This window comes from Zonotrichia albicollis, chromosome 26 (assembly GCF_047830755.1).
Source record: "Zonotrichia albicollis isolate bZonAlb1 chromosome 26, bZonAlb1.hap1, whole genome shotgun sequence".
NCBI classification, from domain to species: domain Eukaryota; kingdom Metazoa; phylum Chordata; class Aves; order Passeriformes; family Passerellidae; genus Zonotrichia; species Zonotrichia albicollis.
This window is the reverse complement of record NC_133844.1, coordinates 4,147,022-4,163,184: the sequence shown is the minus strand read 5'-3', so window position 1 is coordinate 4,163,184 and position 16,163 is coordinate 4,147,022.

The window sequence follows — 16,163 nt, the reverse complement described above, 5'->3', positions numbered from 1 at the left end:
TTTTCTCACAGCAAAGCTGCTCCATCCCTCCAGTAGGAGGATGAGGAAACAAAGAAAAATTAAAAAGCAAAACCTTCTTCCTTCCCTGGATCACACCTCTGTTTCCTTGCCATGGAACACATCTCTGTTCCCATGTGTCTGGAAATTGGATGCACAACCTGCAAAACAGCAAGAATTTGGGCCTCTGTGAGACGTCTCAAGTTGGGAATCTTAATTACTAAGCCCTTTTGAAGCCCTTGCTGTAAACACTTCGGGGTTTTTCCTGTCAGGATGGGCATCTGGCCAGTGGATTTCTATTGTGCCCCCTCCCTTTAACATCAGGATCTTCAAACGAGCCCTTCCTGACAGTGGTGGTGAGTGCTGGGCTGCTCTCGGCTGTTATTTCTAGGGTCAGCTGCCTGATTTGCTGATCCAGAAATCCCAAGATAAACAAGCAGGCTGGCAGGAGGGTGCTGCCCTTCAGCACTGCAGCTGGACTATCAGAGCCAGCATTTCCAACGTCAGGGGGATCCACCCAGGCTGGAATGTGAGGCTGTTTGCTCTGCCTTGCTGCTCCCTGACCAGACTTGTGTCTGGGGCTGGGCTCCTCTTGAGTTTATCTGTGCTTAGGTGTTAATTCAGGGGTGAAGGATTATTTTGTTCAGAATCCAATGGAATTATCAGGACCTGAAGGTTTCAGAGCCTCCCAATCTCCTGATGGGGCTGAGCTGACAGGACTGGTCCAGCTCAAGCCTCTGCTCTGTGTCTGTGAGCAAGGGGAAGGAGGGCACTGCAGAATGACTCAGTCTGCAGGAATTGTTCTGGCAGGGCCTGACTCTGCTGTATTCAGGTTTATCCAAGCATAGCTGAATGAAATGGAATGGTCTGGAGTCCTGTGATGATCTTTGCCCAAATTACAGTGAGGTTTCTTTCAGTGGAAGTCTGATATTTAAGTCCCTTCTATTCCTTTACTTTTTCCAAGGCTTATTCCCTTCCTTCCTCCCAAGTTTGAAGGTTGGAGGGCCATACAGGTGTTGTTTTAGCTTTCCACAAAAAAAAAAAAAGAAAAAAAAAGAAAAAAAAACCCATAAAAATAAACACAGAAGAAACCTGCTTGTTTTCATCATCCACAAAATTCCAGGCAAAACACGTGTACCTTCAGCTATTCCTTGTGGAGTTCAGTAGAGAGTATCAACCCCCAAAGTGTTTTGGAAATAAATATGTTGTGAGGTGTATAGAAGCCTTGGGAAGATGATTTCAGAGCTTGCTTAGGATTCTCCTTTTCTTTCTCCACTAGAAATGCAATAACATTTATCACTAAGGTGGAAGAAATCCTTCTTTCCTCGCAGATAGACTCCTGCAGGAGCATTAGTTCTTTTTTTTTTTAGTTCTGCAGTAAAGGAAGATACTTTTTCCTCAGCTGTGAGGAGTGAATGGTGAAGTGTGGCTGTTTGCAGTAGTTCCTCTTTTGGGATGACTTCCAAGGGTTTTACTGCTGTGCTGCCTTGAGAGAGGGGCAGCCTAAGCTAAAGAGGGAACATAAAAGGTCAGAAGCTTCAGTGGGTTAAAATACAAGGAGAGATTTGCGCCTGTCAAGTCAGCACAGCAGCAGGGGACAGTGTGAGGAAAACCCCATGTGGGAAGAGCAGACACTCCTGGAGCTCTGTCAGCAGTGGCTGCTCATGAATTGGGGCTCGTGATGTTTTCAGGGGGCGTTGGGAGCAGGCTCAGCCTGACTGTGGGGACTGTCACCCCCCATGCCATGGGCTTGCACTTCCCATGGAGAGCACAAACAGCTGCAGTCAAAGTGTGGATATCAAACTGGTGGTAGCACAGAGAGCTCAGCAGGGCCTAGTTTTGGTGGAGAAGATATGTCCTCAGTCAGTGTAGATGAATAATTGTGGGCAGGCCCTGGCACAGGTGCCCAGAGCAGCTGGGGCTGCCCCTGGATCCCTGGCAGTGCCCAAGGCCAAGCTGGATGGGGCTTGGAGCAGCCTGGGACAGTGGAAGGTGTCCCTGCCATGGCAGGGGGTGGCACTGGAGGATCTTTAAGGTCTCTTCCCACCCAAACAAGGCTGTGGTTAACTATCCAGAATGTGGATAACTACATTCTCCAGTGTGGTCCTGGCTGGAGGCTCGAGAGCAGCTGAGCAAGGCACAAGTGGCAGCAAGGCCAAGTGTTTGTCCACACAGCAGGGACAAAATGTGGCCAGCAGCCACGCCACTCCCCCAGAGGGCCCCTCATTGTGTCCAGGACATCATCACAAAGGGGAGGTTTGTGGTGCTGAGGAGGGTGGGGAAAGGAGCCTGCTGCTGCGATAAGTGCGTAAGAGCGATCAAAAGCTGGCCCTTCTGGATAATTGATTAATTACTCTCATTTTATTAGGCAATGTATTAAGTAGGGTTCAGTGCACTAAAAACTCATTAACTGGGGCAATCAGGGACAAGCACAAGGAACACATGCGATTTTCCCAAGTGTTGCAAAATACCCTCACATACACACAAAACCCCTTTGAAGTCCCAAGGCATCCTATCCTGCAACCTGGAGGAGCAGCACAGCTAAACTGCTCCACCTAGGCCTGGCTGCCCTGCAGAATGGCTGTCAGGACCCTACCTTGGGAATTATTGGGACTTTAACTCTGACATTGTGATGGTCACAAATAAAAGATGCTTGTATAGTTTGCTTTAAGGCTGTGGGAAGAGTTGGGAGTCCTCTCCACAGCCCCATGGAGGAGCAGGGGTTGTAGAGAGTCCAGAGGAGGTACCAGGATGATCAGAGGGATGGAGCAGCTCTGCTGGAAGGAAAGGCTGGATTGTTCAGCCTGGAGAAAAGAAGGTTTGGGTTGACCTCATTGTGGCCTTCCAGTGACTGAAGGAACCTAAAAGAAAGGTGGAGAGAGAATTTCCAATGGCCTGGAGTGCCAGGACAAGAGGGAATGGCTTCCCACTGCCAGAGAGAAAGGTTAGATGGGATCTTGGGAAGGAATTCCTCCCTGTGAGGTAGGGAGGGGCAGGGATGGAACTCCCAGAGAAGCTGTGGCTGCCCCTGGATCCCTGGAAGTGTCCAAGGCCAGGGACTTGGAGCATCCTGGGACAGTGGAAGGTGTCCTTGCCCATGGCAGGGGCTGGAACAGGTTGATCTCTAATGTCCTTTCCTTTCCAAACCATTCTGTAACTCCATGGTGGGAATGGGTACAAGTCCATAGCCCAGGTTTGGAATACAGTTCTGCCAAACTTAATTTGGGTGGGAGATTCTGACAGGGTCTGGGTAGTACCAGAGTCCAATAACTCCCTAAGAAAGCCACCCTCATCCCCATCCTCCTCATCTTCCTGCCCAGCAGAGCACTGCCTGCTGCAGCACAGACCAAATGGGAGCTGGATGTCAAATCCTCTTGGCAAATCTTTGTCTGGCTTGTCAGGAATTGGGGTTGGCAGCCTGTTGTCAACCTTGAATATTCTGTAGAGATTGGGACCCTTCCTGATGGAACTGATGAGCTGCAGGGTGGCTCAGTGGGCTCTTCTGCCATCGACACCCGTGCTCTGCAGTGCAGAACCATTGACTTAATGCAGTGCTGAGAGGTAATTCTGCTGTTCAGGGTGCTGGATACAGCTCAGGAACAAGGGTAGAAAATGGTGTGTATTTATACGGCTCTCATCAAGATATATGAAATAGAGAATGAAATGTTTTCCCAGAAAAAAAGCTGAGTGTGAGAACTGCCGACAGATTGGAGCAGGGCCTGTGGTGGGGCATGGAGAGGCTGCAAAGATGGATGCAGCAATTATGATGAAGGCAAAATCTGCTGACAAATTGGCTGGTTCCCCTTTTTCCTTTCAGTTAGGAGTGACAAATAGTTTCATTTATATTACTTCCTACATTAGACAACAGCATGGCCCAATGCCTGAAGATCCATCTCTGAATGGATTTTAATGTGTTTTCTTTTGAGTGGTTCCCAGTGAATTTTGCCTTTGGTTCTAGTCTGTTAGGTCCCTGCAATGTGGCGTTTGCAAGAAGGAAGGATTGCAGTGCAATTAAAATTCCTTGTTCTTTTTCTTTCTCCTTACTGGAACTCCTGTGTGAGGAGTGGATTGTTTCTGTTTGGAAGATCCAATTAAGATTCAACACTGAAAGCCTTAGAGGTGGCCTTTACAACTCAATAAAGGTGGAGCAGGAGTGCTGCAGGATATCTTCTTTATTCCATATTCTTAAAGAATTTTCACTTGATATGACAATTAGAAATATAATAAACATAGATAGGAATAACCCTTTGGTTAACAGTGCTGAAAATGTTGCCTGTACTTTCCAAAAATGGGATTAACCAAATATAACTTGCTCTCTACGCAGAAGAATGCAGAGACTTTTCTCAGTAAATATTAACATTTTAGTTAGCTCTGATTCAATTCTCCCAGACAGTGTTGAAAATTTTAATCAGGCGTTATTTTTAACTGTGGCTACAGAAAATAGCTAATTTCTAGGAACAGGAGGGTAGTGAACAGAAATTGTGAGCATTTGGCTGTGTCTTCTTCTTTAGATTTACCCACTGACACATCCAAGTTTTCTCAATGTGTCTGTTCATCAAAAGCAGCCCGTGGTGGATCTCTGTGAGTAATTTTGGTCTCTGCTGTGCTGATGAGTGTTCGGCACCCTGACCCCGCCCTGGTGTGAGTCCCTGTGCCAAACATCCCCACCCCTTTCCGGAGACCTGCTGGTAACCCTAAAATCTGACAGTCCCGAAAATCCTGCTGTTCTCCCTCAGTAAAATCAGCACAAAGGGATTTCTTTCCTCCCTCGCCTTCTTTGGACTGTGGAGATTTGGGCTTTGGGCCCAGGCAGCACCAGTGATGCCCTGGGTTTAGTTCTGTCTCACCACTAATGGACAGCAGAGCTGCGTCAGCTCCAGGTCCTCGGGAGGGGGACATAGGCTGAGCTGAGTATACTCCCTTTAATATGTGCTTTATACATGGAAATATTTGTTTAAAATCTCCCAAAACCCCTGCTGAAATGAAAACACAGGGTATCACTAACTCTTGGAGGGGAGCAGTACCAGGGGATGCAGAATTTCTGTTCCATTTTGGGCAGAACAGCCTTTCCTGACCTGGTGTGCTGGGATTTTGTTTTAAAGATCTGAGGTCAACTCTAAACAATTTATTAAATAAAACTGAGTGAATCAAAATGTAAAGTTTCAGGTTTCCATCTGATAGGGATCATCTCCTCTGGAGGCCAAGCAGGTTGATTTGTACTTTTGTAGGATCAAAGGAAATGTTTGCAGAGAAAGTTCTTACTTCAAAATTAAGAGCTGCAGTTTAAGAATCACTTATCTACCTGCAAAGATAATTTCAATAAATATTTTATAAATATTTGGATAACTTGAGTAAATTGATACATCAATCTTTTCATTCATTAATTCTTTAGTGATTAGAAAATTAGAAGTGGGGATTAAAGACAAAAAGACATGATAACAAAATGAATTACTTAAGATGTCTATTGCATTAGGCATTAATTAATCAGCATCGCAAAAATCAGATTTAAGAAATATTAGTGCTAAGGCAAGCAGTTATTTACTAATAAGAACATGTACACAACTCAGCACCAACAGAATTACCTGAAATATCATCAACATCAGAAAATCCATGAAAGTGCAGTCAATTTGGTGGAGCAGGATTTTAAAGCACATAAGTTTTTGCTCTGAAACCTCCTTTGTGCCAAACTGACACAGCAGTGCATCTTCTGATGCTGGTTTTGTTCTTTCTGACGGGGATTTGTACAAGACTTCACAAATGGTGCACATCCAAGGACGTTTCCCTCAGGTTTTTATTTATTTAATTGATTTGTGTGAGAGCGGAAATTCCTCAGTAACACAGAAAACAGAAGCAATCCAAGGTGAAGGCCGATTTCGGGAGAGGCTTGGCAATGGGTAACCAAGGCAACATGGCCTGTTTGGAAATCAGTGCCTGCAGCAGCCCCCCCTTTTGTGTGCAGAATGGTCAGCATTAAAAATTAGGGAAGACAAGGTGAGACATCTGAGGCAGACAAAATCATCAGGCAGGGTGTCAGTGGTGCTGTGTGGGAGCTGGACAAGCTGGGGATGGATGGTCATTGCCAGTGGAGTTATTGCTCCACAAGGGGTGAAAGAATCTGGTTCTGCTAATCCAGAAATTAAAATAGAGATTGCAAGATTTTTGGGTAAAGTGGTCTCAGTCTGCTCTGTTTTTACACTGTGAATCTTTGGCAGAACTCAGACAGCAACTGTTTATTAATAGAGGGGGGAAATGTAGCCCAAAGCCTTCCCTGAATGGGAAAATTCCTCTGGGTCTGATTTGAATCACTCAATTGGACACGGGGATAAACAGGAGGGAGACACAAGGAGTGTTTTAAGCAATTTCTGTATTCCCATCATCTGTTAAATGCCCCGGGGGTAAACAGGTATTGTGGCTGCTTTACTTTACATTCACACTGTGATATTCTTTGGCTGATCGTGTCTTTCTTTTCACTGAATGTCCGTTCAGCATCTCTCCTGGTCAATACAGAAGTTGTGATTTTAGGCTTTTAGGGAATGATCTGTGGAGTAAGAGATGATCTTGTATGGATGTATCTGAACCAGACCTTAGCTTTGGGGTTTCTTACAGTTGCAGGGGGTTGCTCTCTGTCCCAGCCAGTCCTTCTGGATCAGCATTCCCCAGGGCTTTCCTGTGTTTATGTGGGGACAATCAGATCTCCTGGGAGATGGGCTCAGTTTTGCACCAGCACATATGGAAACTGTGACCCCTGGATCATCACCCAACAATGCTGAATTCATTCCACACAAGCCCCATCCAGGTGCTGCTGAAGCTGTGTCAAACCCAGGCCCAGGGGCTGAGTCAGGGACTGAGTACAGCTCTGCAAGAACCTCGTGGCCAGGTTTGGGGGTGGTCCTGGACACCTGAGAATCCCTTGTCACACCTTTGTCACACTGCTGGCCAGTGGGATTACATGCCAACGCCAGCACAGCTTTGCCCTGCTGGAAGTGGATAAATCCACAACTGATAAACTGCCTGGAAAAAGGCCTTGGAGGAGGGGTCTGTACCCATGGATGTTTTTATTGCCCAGTGCTTTTTGTCATATAAAGTGAGCTCAATGTTTCATTGTGCAGGAATTGGGGGACTGGCTGCTTCAGCACCTGGAGGGTGATGGGGTGAATGGTTGTGCTTTGTCTTTAGCTGGGCCTTGTTTCAGTGAGGTTTAAGCTGAAATTCAGTGATCTACAGTGAGAATTGCATGGAGAGGAGGGTGTGTTGGTGCAGTGGAGCTGATGAGAGTTCACACCCTGCAGGATGGGGACACAGAGCCCCCATGTCTGCAGGAGCTCTCTGGCCTCTGAGGAGCTGCATTCTGCTGCCATTGCTATAGTAACTTTCTGCCTCCTGATTTTGTTATGAATGGCAGTGGGAAAGCCTCCGTGCCGGCTCCAGCTGATGCCCTGCTGTTCTAAACATCCTCACAGCTCGCTTTCCTTTTTAACCCCTGAGTGCACAGCGCTTTTTAGCCGGGAGTTCCTTTGTGAGCTTGTGCTTTCTTCCTTTGTCTCTGCACACTCCACAATGAGCCGTATGTCCACAGCACACAAAGAGGGGAAATTTGGGAGCTTGGTACGGTTGGATCTTTGCAGGAGGGAATGCTGGGGGGCATTCTGGGGAGGCAGCAGCTTACCGTGGTGTTTTTTGCAGGATGAACCACAGCCGGTAGATTCTGCAGCTGCCAGTGCTCTGAAGACTTAGTGCTCCTTTATCACTGTGCAGACATCCCCTCTCCAGACACAATGCAGCTCTTTTCCTTCTGCCAGCACTGCTCTCCCTCTGGGAGCTGCTGCTGCCATGGAAAACATCAGAGACCAGGGATGGCCTGTCCTGTAACCAGTGGGAGCAGAGGGTCGATGTTGTCTGTGCCATTTAACAGACGTGTCCCACCGAAGGGACGGGGCTTGTTCTGCTTAAAGGAAGAGAGACTCCTCCAGAACTGGGGAAGGAGCTCAGAAATTGGCCCTTGCTGTCACATTAATGGTCTTTGTTTAGGACAGAACTCAAAGAACCTTGAAAATGACCCAGTGCTAAAGGCTGCACCCACACAGGGACTCCCAAGGAACCGTGATGGGAGAGAAAGTCCCGGGTGAGAGAGACTGAATCATCTCCAAGGAGGGGACGGGTTTCCAGTGACCACATTCCTTGTGTTCTCATCAGGAATCAAACCCAGCTTCCCAACTTAATTATTCCTAGAGATAGTGGTGGCTGATTCCTCCCAGCACCCTGAAATTTATCCTCAGTCAGAGCATCTTTTCTATCAGACCTGATCATTTATTCCCCCACAAGGTACTGGTGAAACATTCTTCAATATTTGCCTTCACTTAGTTTCTACTGCTGTTTGTTAAAGTTGGAGAGTGGGAATATATTTTGGGCTCAGGGAATGTGTCCTGCCTTGAGTTGAACAAGAGAGATACACCAAAAACTTACGTGCTTTAAAATCCTTCTCCACCAAATTGACTGCACTTTCATGGATTTTCTGATGTTGATGATATTTCAGGTAATTCTGTTGGTGCTGAGTTGTGTACATGTTCTTATTAGTAAATAACTGCTTGCCTTAGCACTAATATTTCTTAAATCTGATTTTTGGGATGCTGATTAATTAATGCCTAATGCAATAGACATCTTAAGTAATTCATTTTGTTATTATGTCTTTTTGTCTTTAATCCCCACTTCTAATTTTCTAATCACTAAAGAATTAATGAATGAAAAGATTGATGTATCAATTTACTCAAGTTATCCAAATATTTATAAAATATTTATTGAAATTATTTTTGCAGGTAGATAAGTGATTCTTAAACTGCAGCTCTTAATTTTGAAGTAAGAACTTTCTCTGCAAACATTTCCTTTGATCCTACAAAAGTACAAATCAACCTGCTTGGCCTCCAGAGGAGATGATCCCTATCAGATGGAAACCTGAAACTTTACATTTTGATTCACTCAGTTTTATTTAATAAATTGTTTAGAGTTGACCTCAGATCTTTAAAACAAAATCCCAGCACACCAGGTCAGGAAAGGCTGTTCTGCCCAAAATGGAACAGAAATTCTGCATCCCCTGGTACTGCTCCCCTCCAAGAGTTAGTGATACCCTGTGTTTTCATTTCAACAGGGGTTTTGGGTGATTTTAAACAAATATTTCCATGTATATAGCACATATTAAAGGGAATACACAAGCAACTTGTACTCTTTTTGAAACACTGGTACCAAGTTTATGGGATACTAAGGCAGCATCCTGGATCCTCTCATCCTGTCTGTGGCTCATTCCAAGTGCTCCAAGCTGGCAGCGATGGAATCACAGGGATGTCTGGTTTGTCAGGAGTGCCATCTGCAAGGTTATGGAGAGGAAAAGCAGAGCCCAGGCAGGAGTTAACTCTCTGGGTGATCTGGGAGGCAAACTGATTTATGAAATAAAAGCTTGTAATGCAGTTTAATAAGATTAAATTTATTTAATAAGTGCAACATAAGGACGTTGGTTCATTGCAGCAGCAACAGCAATGCCCCAGACTTTGTGCAGAGCAGCACAAAGAGATCTGAGGCTGCAGGGCTGTGAGTCTGTTCAGTCCCTTTTCTTACCACTGATGCTGCTCCTGCCTGGAGATAGGGGCATGGAACTGTGAGGGCAGAGCAGTGGTGGAGGAGATCCCCAAACAGGGCTGGCTGCACACAACAGGAGCCTGGCCCAGTGTCTTGCTCTGTCCCAGGCTGTTGCTGTGGTTGGAGGTGAATTTGAATTTCTATGCCTCATTTCCCATGTGTACAGTGAGGCCAATAATGCTGCCTTTGTCTGTGGGACTGTTTAAAATGTAATGAGATGAGATTTTCAGAAATGACAAATGGTTTTGGGGGCTGTGTGTGAGTGCTGGGATGAAGGCTCTGCAGAGGGCCCTGGGCTCTCCTGCTGGGCAGCGGGGCCTGATTGGGTTTTCAAGCTGTGTCAGCAAAATGAAGAACCTGAGCAGTGCACAGACAGCCCAGTGCACATCACTGCTTGAAGCTGAAGCTTGAAGCTTCTTCTTAGCTTTAAATTAAAATTCAGCAACACTAAGGTATCCTTCCAGCTTGCACTAGCTCTCCCAGACATCACATGTGGAGAGGAGAGGAGAGAAATCTTTGTGAAAAAAAGAGAGAAAGGGGAAATTTTCCTGTTATGGGATTTAATGACTTGGTTTGATTTTTGCTTTGATATTTACAGCACAAAATTTTCAGCATGAAATTTTTAGCATGAAGTTTTTGTTTAACTGTTTGCCATCCCTGTTCTTCTTTCTGACATTGAACCAAATCCCAGTTCCCTGGCAACATTGATCATCAAGGAAATCTTTGATTGAGACCTTTGGAAAAAGCTGCTGCTTCTGTGTATGTTTATAATATTATACAGCTCATGACCTGTTGCAATAATGATCTGAAGCATATAGGAAGCTTTAGTTCTTTCTGTTTCTTGAAAATGTTGCACTGCTTGAAAATCTGTTTAATGTAGTTATCTGCCATTTTTTCCAGTTGGAAAACAAAATGTACCTATCTGGCACTGTGGCCCAGTTTAGCCATAGCCATTGGATTTCCAGTGTAGCAGCTCTTTCTTCTCTGTTACTGCCTCTGGTTGGCATTTTTATTGCAGAATAAAACAGGACAGTCTGTTTACTTCTATTGATGGACTCAAGACATCTTTCCTCTCCTTCACCGGGGCTCACCAGGTCAGTGATGTGTGCATGTAAGCCAGCAGGGCATTCAGAGGTGTTTTTCAGGGCCTACCTGTGCAGACAGGTGCCCTGTGTTTAAAATAGGCTCTAAAGCCATCCCCAAACATGAGGTGAAGCTGATTAATGCAGCTTAATGGTTAAGATGCTTCTGCACTATGAGCTGGTGGAGATTCCAGCCAGTGCAGCTGATGAACAGAACCATCAGCACAATCAACACCTTCCGAACCCACCTGGGCATTTTCATCCAGCATCCCTTCCTCCCCTGGGGCCTGATGGACCCTCCCCCTCTTTTCTTTCAGCTTGTGGAGTTCAGATATGCACAGTGAATTCCTCACAAGGGAGAGGGGAAGGATTTCTGTGCTGCTGGGATGTGCCTGTGTGAATGTGTGATGAATATTCTCAGCTCTGAACCAAGTGTGGATTCTGTTGCTGCCTCTGGGTGCTCAAAACTGGCTCCAGTGCCCAAGGAAGCCTTCCCTGAGCCCAGCGTGCTGTAATGTAAGTACCACATGGCAGGTGAAGTCCCAGGATATCATTATGTTATATTTAAGTATTTTTATTCCAGTAAAAGGCAAGGTGGTTTCACTGAATGGGAAGTGCTGCTCTAGAATTGTTAGGGAAGAGCAGGGACAGGAGAGAGCTGTTCTAGAGCAGCTGAAAGGAAACGTGAGGCTGAGCTTCACCCTTGATGCAGTTGCAATATGTTAATCCAAGAAGAAATTTTTTTTCATGAACCTGGACTCCTTCTCCTGTTGAATTTACATCTGATTCTTATTTTTAGTGCTGTTGTACCCTGTCTCAGAGGAACCCAGGGGCTGCCAGCACTCAAAGTCAAGCAGGGGAATCACAGGCCAAGCTGTGCTTTATGACCTTTGCTATTATTTTTGATTATTATTTATTAACTTTAGCACTTGGAAGGTGTGTGAAGTTCACATGGATGACAGCTCTGGCTTGTCTGCCATGGGAAGACCTTATCTGGGGAGATGGGGAGCAGTCAGGAGATCCCAGTTACAGGACATAAACTGATATTCACTCACTCCTCTTTGCTTTTTGGCCAGAGCTGCCTGCCTTGGAAGGTCAGATTTTAAGCCATGTTCCAATAGTAAAGGTAGCTATTATCAATTCTGGGTTCTTTTGAGACAATGCTGGAAAAACTTCAGATAATTTCCAGTCCCCAAATCAATGGCTATTTCCTGCCCTGTACCAGCTCCACATGAATGTCAGTGATGGTGAGCCAGAAGCTGTCATATTCTGAGAGAGGAGTTCAGAGGAAATGTTAATATTTAATGTTGTCTTTTGTGGTTAGATGAGTGAGTCCTCTTAATGACAATGTCTGGAAGAAGCATATCTCAGTCATCAGCTGTATTTCAGCTGTGGTAGGGCTTCCAAATGTCACAGGACATTTATGGATCTCAAGGAAATAAAAAATTTTGGAAATTCTGTCTTAAATATTGAACACTTCTGAGAGATTCCTGTTGCTTCTGTCCATGATCATCCTGGAAATAGCTGAGAAAAATCTGATTTTAGGGCGGGCTGGTGCCTTTCACATACTGGATTAGTGAGGAGCGATTTTGATAGCAATGAGGCTCTCCACTCCCTCTGGAAGTCACTGAGAATTGTGGGCCTCATTTCCATTTGGGCCTTTGGAAAATCCTCTGGTAATTGACCCAATATTTGTACTATTGCATGGACCAAAACTGTTTGCATGGACTAAAACCCACTGGCAACAAAATCTGAGTGGCAGAAATTTTCTAGGGCTACTTTATTTTAGCTGAGGTCACTGAGGAAAAAAACATAAAGGAAAAGTGAGGCATAGGATAAACAGAAATAAAAAGGACCGTGGAAAAAAAAAGATCTTTGTCTCAGCATGTGAATGGACTGTATTCATTTATCAAAAGACTTTCTGCTGGTCTTTAATGTTCCTGAAATAATGTGTCTCGTCTTTGAGTGCTCACCGCCAAGAAAAGCCGTCAGCCACTCCAGCAATTATCATATCCCAAAGGGAAACTGGTTAATGATTTCTCTGTGGACAACTTGGTCTTTCAGATTTTATGCTCTGCCACAACAATTTCCAATCCAACAAAGCATTTTAGGATTTGGTTGGATTTTTAATACTCAAGGAGTATTCTGGAAATGAAAGTTATTCAGTGCCACCTCCTGATCATGAACCTGTGCCTTAGAAAATTCAAATCCAGGGCGGGATGTGGGGAGCAGCAATGGGTGAGGCAACACTCAGAAAGAGGGAAGGTGGCTTTCCCAGCTTCTGGCCAGGCAGGGGAATCATTATTGCAATGGCACATGCAACAGGTTGGTGCTTTTAAGGGTTGCATGATTTTGCAAGCAGTGCTGGTTGTAGAGTTCAGCACAGCCTAAAACAGATCCTTGCTCTGAGCATCCCTAAAATGTTGTTGATTTACATTCAAGGTTTGTTGAGCTTCTCTTCGAGAATCAGAGTGGTTTGGATGGAAGAGACCTTACAGATCATCCCCTACAGAGATCCAGGCTGGAGCTCTCTAAGCCATCCCTTAAATTGCCACAGTGGCTTGTGCCAGGCTTTCTTTGCACATTTTCACTGGAGAATTGACTCAGTGGAGTTCTGCTACAGACTTCTGCTTCTGCAAATACCCAAATTTCACTGGGATCCTGCTTTGCATGGCAAATCTTGCACCCACTGGAAGTATTAATAATTAATTATTTGCAATAGGAAGAGCCCCAGATTTGGAAGTAGTTGCTGTCATTTAGTTTAATAATGGCAATTTAATGGTGGAATATACTGCTGTAATTTCTGTCTGGGTTCTTAATTGTTAAATAATGAAGAAAATTCTGGATTTGCAGCAATTATTTCACATAAGGATGGAAGACACATAACACAACATAGAGCTTATATTGCCTTGTTTCTAATTCAAATCAAGTTTGATTGTTCAGCCTTGGAAGTAACTATGAGAATGAAATGGAATAAAGCACCATTAGACATTTCATTCATGAGGAGTGGAATCAGAGAATCCCATAACAATTTGGGTGGGAAGGGACCTTAAATCCCACACAATGCCTACCCCTGCCATGGGCAGGGACGCCTTCCACTGTCCCAGGTTGCTCCAGGCCCTGTCCAGCCTGGCCTTGAACACTTCCAGGGATCCAGGGGCAGCCACAGCTGCTCTGGAATTCTGTCCACTCCCTCACCACCCCCACAGAAAAGAATTTTTTCCTAATATCCAATCTAAAACTGCTGTCTGTCAGTTTAAAGCCATTTCTCCTTGTCCTGTCACTCCAGGCTTTTTTAAAAGCTGGGATTTCTTGGCCAGATGGGATGAGAAATTGCTGGTCACCATTGGTGTGACACAGGGATCAGTGCTGTGCTTCTGAGTTTTTCCAGTCAGATTGCAGGGCTCTGTGCATGAAGGAAGTCCCAGTATGAGAGTAAAGAGAAAATTTTCCCCTTGTTTGACAAGGAGCCAGCCCAATGCCTATCTTTGTGCTCACATTTCCTTTCTCTCAGTGTAAAGTTATTTTTGCAAAAGCAAATTGTGCAATCCAGGGTCTTCATGCCATCCTTGTCTCTGCCAAGGTGGGGATTGTCTCCTCTCATGGGGTGCTGAGTGCTGAAGGCAGGGAGTACTTATGGCACCCAGGACTTTTGTGCAGGAGCATAAAAGGATCTTAAATTAGGCCAATTCTGCTACTCTCCTCTGCAGGTCCATGTAAGGGCTCTATTCATCACTTTTCTGGAGTGTTGTTCCTGATGGAAGTCACTTGCTCCAAGATGTCCGGAGTTTTAGGATATTAAGAAAATCTGAAGAAGTCTTTCTACTTAGTTTCCCCCTTTTGTTCCTTTTTTCAATTAATATATCCACATACCATGTTATAAATTTAACCCATTTTCATGTGCTGCTAAATGGCTTATCTGCAAATAAGGATTCAGCTTACTCTGCTCTGCACACCCCATAACTGATAGAGCAAGAACTAATTAATGTTCATTACAGGAGCAGAATAAAAAACTGCTGCATGGAGACTGAAACTACCAGTGTGATTCCAACTGCCCTGATCAATTTCTAAGGTTGTATTTAGGTTTCTCCAGTGTTTCCCCACCTTTGTAGGGCCAAACATGAGCAGTTTTCTGAGGAATTTTCATATTGACGCCAGGTTTATGAAATTCAAATCAGAGTCAGTGTCATTCTCAAAGTAATTTATGTGGTTCTCAGTGAAAATAGAAACCCTATGGGATTATTAAACACATGGATTAACACCTGCCAGTAATTTTTCAGTAAAATGTTGTTATTTCCATGCTTAGAGCATGGGCATATCCAGTTGCTGGCTTAATATGTTACTACTCAGGAATTGTTCTGTGTTATGTAGCTGTGAACTCAAATTGAAATATAAATTCCATCATCCCATATTCTCTTTATGATAACAAAGTAGATGGGAATCTGATAATACCTGACTGGAAATTCTGGAATCTTAAATAAGGCTTGTGTGTCAGGCATTATAGAGGTTTAGTGGGACTCATGTAGGCAATAATTTCCATGTCTGGTCCCAAACCCAGAGTGATTTTGAGGGTCTGAGTTCTCACTGCACTGGCTGGTGCATCTTTACTCATGCTAAGACTTTTCCTGGAGGAAGAAATATTTGAGGAATAAAGCTGTGGAATCATATAGACACATTTAAGTGTTTCAGTTCAAGTGTAACAGAATAAATAGAATTTGCTACAGTTGGGAGTTTTGCAAGATCTGATCCTTGGGTTTCATAGGTGGAAATAAAAACTTTTTTATGGAATTGCATCCAGCTGGGACTTTTGCCTCAGCAGCATTTACAGAAGGCATCAGCCTGAGGCCATGGGAAACAGGACACTGAGGGGGGACACCGAGCCAGGTCATGGTGAGGAGAGTGGGGTCAGGGGAGCCAGGATGCTGATAGAACTGTCCTGCATCTGGTCAGGCTTCTGCTTCTTGTTCTCAGCTGGTTCTGGTATATAAGGTGGAGTTCTGAGCTGATGATTGGACCCTGCCCTCAAGGATCCCTACACCTGGTTGTGTTTGCCACGCCCCAGCTCTTTAGATCTTGCCCCTCAGACGGTGCAGTTTCTGCATTTGTTATTTTGCCATTAAAGCTCTTTAATTTTGGGCAAGTTCACTGTACCCATTGCTCTGTTTTATGCCACATTTCCCCTGGCCGAGCCAGATTAGGGATCACAGTGAGCCGGACTGCGATACCTTTTTTAATTGCCTCCTTTGTTTTTTCACTGTCCATGAAAGGACCGTAAAAACAGAATTAGTAGACAGACACTGTGAAATACCCAGAAAGGAGAATAAAGCCAAAGGAGGATGTCTTTTAGCAGTTCAGTAATTTTTTGGAATGCCTGAATTTCCTCTGGGTGATTGAAATCATCTTTAGTTTGATACAAGAGACCAGCCAGAGTCTCAGCAGATCAGCAGACACGGGTGA